Genomic DNA, 6,058 nt, shown 5'->3' on the forward strand with positions numbered 1-6,058 from the left:
CAAAAAATACCAACTTCTTCTTGCAGCCAACAGTATGTCCTAAAACACATCTGTCAGTTCCTAAGACAATGTAAATCAAGTTCTGACCAGAATCAGAGTAGCTCACAGGGGGATGTGAGTTAGGCACATGCAAGTTATTAAACTTTTGGTACTACTTTGACCTAAGCTATTCTAACTTAACCTATTCTAAGCTAACCAAAGAAACTTTTATCCTAGGCTTTGCTTAAAAAAATTGCCTAACTTCCCCTAATAGCCAAGATTTACCTCTAGTTTCAAATTCAGGATCAAAATATATATATGTTGTATGCTGCATCCCACCACTCGCTGCATGTCATAGGAGACTAAATGGGGTGGGAGCAGGGGCTGGAAACCCTCCCTTTCTTATAAGTGCTCATTCTCCTTGAAGGCTCAGACTAGGGTGTCTGAATGTGTGTGAGGATGTAACCAAGATGAGATGAAAGGAGAGATGGGTAGTAAATTTGAAGAAAAAATCTGGATGTTCTGGCTCTGAGTGAAACAAATCTCAAGGGCAAAGGGGAAGAATGGTTTGGAAATGTCTTAGGAGTAAAGTCACGGGTTGGTAATAAGAGATAAGGAAGGAATAGTGATACTCCTGAAGCAGGAGTTATGGGAGTGTGTGAGAGAGTGTAATGAAGTAAATTCTATGATGATATATGTAAAAATGAAAGTGAATGGCTGTTTTGGGAACAGCTCAGTGAGTGTGTCAGAAGTTTTGGAGTATAAGATCGGGTATTAGTGATGGGTGATTTAAATGCATACATAAGTAATGTGGCAGCTGAGGGTGTGATTAGTGCAAATGGGGTATTCAGTGTTATGAATGGAAATGGTGAACAGCTTGTTGAGTTGTGTGCTGAAAAAGGAAATGGTGAACAGCTTGTTGAGTTGTGTGCTGAAAAAAGACTGGTAACTGGGTATACCTGGCTTAAAATGAGAGACATAAGTATACATATGTGAGTAGGAGAGATGGCCAACAGACATTACTAGATTACATAAGAATTGATAGACATGTAAAGGAGAGACTTTTGGGGCAGTTGGTGGGATGTCTGATCACTATCTTGTAGAGGCAAGAGTAAAGATTTGCTGAGGTTTTCGAAAAAGAGTAAACCATGTTAGATAGAAGAGAGCAGTGACAGTAGGTGAGCCTGAAACGGAGACTTGCATGAAAAAATACCAAAAGAGAGTAAGTGTAAAATGGTAAAAGGTGAGAGCAGATGAACTGAAGGAAGTGGGTGAGGAATGATAGGTATCTAGGCATGAAGTGATGGTATGTGCAAGAGATGCATGTGGCATGTGAAATGTGGGAAGCAGATCAGAAAGGGTAGTGAGTGGTGGGATGAAGAAGCAAAGTTGCTAGTGAAAAAGAAAAGAGAGGCTTTTGGGCAATACTTACAAGGAAGGCATGCAAATGAATAGATGTATTAAAGGAAGCAGCAGGAGGTCAAGAGGATGGTGCAGGGGTTGAAAAAAAAATGGATAAATGAGAGTTTGGGTGAGAGAGCATCATTAAACTTTGGACAATAAAAAGATGTTTTGGAAGAGGGTAAATAATGTGTGAAAGGCAACAGAACAAATGGGAACACCCATGAGGGGGTCAAAAGGGAAAGTGATAATAGGTAATGATGAAGTGAGGAGATGGAGTGGGTATTTTGAAGGACTGTTAAATGTGTTTGATGATAGAGTGGTATGCGACATAAGAGTCATGGAGAGTGGTTTGGTGAAGAGAGAAGAGGTGGTCAAAGACTTGAAGCAAGGTAACTGGAGTGGATGGTATTGCAGTTGAATATACCCAGAAGAGGGGTGACGGTTCTGTTGGTTGGTTGGTAAGGATATTCAAAGTATGTATGGATCATGGTGAAGTGCCTGAGGATTGGCAGAATATATGTATAGTGTCACTGTATAAAGGCAAAGAGGATAAAGGTGGTGAGTATTCAAACTGCAAAGGTATACATATGTTGAGTATATCTGCTAAGTTATAAAGAAGGGAAATGACTGAGAGGCTGAAGGCATGTTCAGAGCATCAGATTGGGAAGCAGGGTAGAGGATGTGTGGATCAGGCATTTGCTTTGAAGGATGTGTGTGTAATACACTTAAAAGATAATATATGGTAAAGGAGGTAAGGTGCAATGAGAAGTTTTTGTCAAGGGCGTAAGGAATGTGTACGAGTAGGAAGAAAGGAGAGTGAATGGTTCCCAGTGAAGGTTGGTCTGTGGCAGGGGTGTGTAATGTCACCATGATTGTTCAATTTGATTATGGATGTGTTGGTGAGGGAGATTAATGCAAGTCATGGATAGAGGGGCAAGTATGCAGTATGTTGGGGATGAGAGGGCCTGGGAAGTGAATCAGTTGTTGTTCACCATCAATACAGCACTGGTGGCTGATTTATGTGATAAACTGCATAAGTTGGTAACTGCATTTGGAAGAGTGGGTGAAAGGCTATATCCCTTCTTTACTTTCTCTCTTGTGAATCAATTATCTCACTTGTGGTTTCATCCCCCTAATTCCCAATCTGTTTATAGATCCAGGCCCTATGAGCCATAAAGCCCTGTGACCCATATGGAGATTGCTTCATTATGAATTATGCTCTATGTCTCTCTATGAGTTCATTCTACATCTCTTTCCATGTGACCACATTCATCACACCTGCTTTTATGATAGCTTCTCATTTATGATTATCTAAAAAAAAAAAAAAAAAAAAAAAAAAAAAAAGGCCTTTTGTATCTTTTTTTAGATAATTACAAACAAAAATCCTTCAGGAAATCAGGCATGATAAACAAACTGTTTTGAAGAATCATATGGAAAGAAATGGTAACAGTAATAATTGCAGATAAACATTACCTAAGAGCCTAACTACACAACTAATAATGGAAGTACAATCTGAGACACTTCTGAAGCTTATAAGTTCAGCATATTCTACAGGCTTAAAACTCTCAAACAAGCAATATATCTATATCTATTACAGAAAATCTGATCTTATATGATGTCATCAAATTTGAAAATCAGCACAAGCCAAAAAAGTAATCGCCACATTTAGTGTTCTGTGACCTGGATAGGGAGCTGTGGTTTCAGTGCATTACACGACAGCTAGAGACTGAGTGTGAACGAATGTGGCATGAACGAATGTGGCCTTTTTTGTCTGTTTTCCTGGTGCTACCTTGCTAAAGCGGGGGTTAGCGACAAGAATGGATGAAGGCAAGCAAGTATGAATATGTACATGTATATATATAAGTATATGTTGCTAAGTACAGGTATGTATATGTGCATGCATGGGCGTTTATGTTTATGTATATATATGTATGTACATGAGTGGATGGGCCATTATTTGTCTGTTTCCTGGCACTACCTCGCTGACACAGGAAACAGCAGTTAAGAATAATAGAATATAAATAAAATAAAATTCAATCTCGCTGTAATACACAAAGAATTAAATCCTCTATCTTAAAATCACAGATGATGAGATCAATCCGCATTGGTGGGAAAAATGAGAATAAAAAATAATTAATGAAATCTTTTACCACACTGAAGTATGTATTCATGATCCATAGTATGTTAACTTTTCTGCAATCATCAGCACCTCTTACCATCTGAAGCACTTCAAAATTGCAGACAAAAATTTTTCATTGCCTTGTCTTCTCAATGCTACAGTATGATTACTAATGCTGTATTTAGTTATGGTATGATTCCTAACACTAAAATCTTATCTAAACTGTTCAGAGCTCTTAGCTAAGTTGTGGGTAATAAAAGTCACTAACTATGACTTCATTCATATTCTTATTCTATTCTATTCTAACATACCTCATTCTTCTACAAGACAGCAAACTTGATGAATAGTATATTAGTACAAAGTATTAACCATAAACATAAAATTTTTTTTTAATTTTCCAAAAGAAGGAACAGAGAATTGGGCCAGGTGAGGGTATTCCCTCAAGGCCCAGTCCTCTGTTCTTAACGCTACCTCGCTAATGCGGGAAATGGCGAATAGTTTGAAAGAAAAAAGAAAAAGATAAAAGGTGAATTAACAGTTTTGCTATGCATCAAAATAAGCTTTGAATACACTGATTTTACTTTACAATGATAGTGTAGTGTCTAACAAAACTAATAAAGCTGCTAAACATTATTTCGAACATTATATTGTATTCTGTGATATAAAGTATGGCGACATGTAAAGGTGACGAGTATCACGGAAAATGTGGGGTTAAATAATGTGAGTACATCAAACACATAAAATCTTTTCTTTTACCTAACTGAAGTATGTATTCATGATCCATAGTATGTTAGCTTTTCTGCATTCATCAGCACCTCTTACCATATGAGGCACTTCAAAATTGCAGACAAAATTTTTTCATTGCCATATCTTTTTAATGCTACAGTATGATTACTAATGCTGCATTTAGTTATGGAATGATTCCTAACACTAAAATCTTATATAAACTGTTCAGAGCTCTTAGCTAAGTTGTGGGTAATAATAGTCACCAACCATGACTTCATTCACATTCTTATTCTAACATACCTCATTCTTCTACAACTTGATGCATGGTGCATTAGTAAAAAGTACCAACCATAAGCATAAAATGTGAATTAACAGTTTTGCTAAGCGTCAAAATAAGCTTTGGATACAGAGTGATTTTGCTTTACAATGATAGTGTAGTGTCTAAAGAAACTAACAGAGCTGCTAAACATTATTTTGAACATTATATTGTATTCTGTGATATGAAGTATGGTGACTGAAGCAAAGGTTATGAGTATCAGGGAAAATGTGGGGTTAAATAATGTGAGAGTAGATCAAACACAAAAATAATCAGCTGAACCTATCAAAACCCCACCTAGCTCCCCCAGCATACAATATCTATGGAGTAAAGTGAATGACTGAGTGTATTTCATTACTTTAAATTTCACCAAGGATAGCACATCAAGTGTATTCACATATGCTAATTTCCAATGAAGTCCTCAGAATATACAGTAATATACCAGAAGCAAGGTGTCAGCAGCATGAAATGACTTCTTGTGGGAGAATGGGCAGTGCTGCAAATATATACTAAGTCTGCTGTCTCTGTTGACATAAAACAGCAGTTGGCATTATGCTCCATCACATATGTGCCCGATTTTCAAAATTGGGACATTGAAACTCATAATAAATCTCACCTGCTTGGGAGGCTATACAGCGTTTTCATAAGCTTTATAGATTTTGTGTAAGTGTTTTACCATCATTTCAAATAAATTAACTCCATCTTTTCCACTGTTCTTCATTATCCCCACCACTACTGCCTAATTACATATCAGAGTAAAAAATAATACTCCAAAACTTTTATTCTATTTCCTAAATAATACACTACTAATGCAACAAAAAGCTAATCAATATTTAAAGCTAGTTTCAATGTACTACTAAACTGGTAAATTAACAAACAAAAATCTGTTTTGGTTTTCTCATGCCACCTAAGTTACATACAATTAGGCCTTGTCACCTTGGAACATCAATGCATCTAAACTGTACTTGCCATGCACATTAAGCCATAACTAAATAAGTCACTACATGAGAAGACAAAAAAGGATACTTTCAAGTCTGTCGTCATACGAATGGCACACTTGGTTAACAGATTTTACTCTGGCTCAAAATAATGACCTTCTCAAATCTACCCGAGTTTCTCGCTCCAGTGACAATACACTCACCAAACTCCAAAAGTGAGTGACATATAAAATGCACTCAATACACCACTAGTGTAAAAATGTAAATAAATCAACCTTTATTTATGACGATGTAGCTACCGTTCTTAAGGGGTCAGACTCGCTAATGACAAGTCCTCTCAAAACGAAGATCCACAATATTTATTCCCAATATCCATACACACACACATACTTCAGGTCATAGGCCATGCACGTCATTCGATTCTTTACCTGGGCTATCTGTCACGCCCCCAGATGGACGCTGTCTACCAACGTCAACTCTGCCGAAGTCTGAACTCTGAGGGCGACTCTTCCTCTATAACCACCCACCACTGTCACTGGTACCATATTTGTTTACGACTAGGAACCGCCAGGTATT

The 6,058-nt window shown here is 37.3% G+C and overlaps 1 protein-coding gene across 1 annotated transcript in view; it reads right to left on the reverse strand.

Moving 5' to 3' along the window:
• The window catches only part of Gapvd1 (GTPase activating protein and VPS9 domains 1), a 141,294-nt gene extending 135,243 nt beyond the window's left edge, over positions 1–6,051 (reverse strand). The window contains exon 1 of the mRNA XM_071656428.1: positions 5,911–6,051. The gene's annotated coding sequence lies outside the window, so the exon portion shown is untranslated. The remainder of the gene's footprint in view (positions 1–5,910) is intronic.
• Positions 6,052–6,058: the final 7 nt, after the last annotated feature.

The sequence above is a fragment of the Panulirus ornatus genome, chromosome 63, assembly GCF_036320965.1.
Source record: "Panulirus ornatus isolate Po-2019 chromosome 63, ASM3632096v1, whole genome shotgun sequence".
Taxonomy (NCBI): domain Eukaryota; kingdom Metazoa; phylum Arthropoda; class Malacostraca; order Decapoda; family Palinuridae; genus Panulirus; species Panulirus ornatus.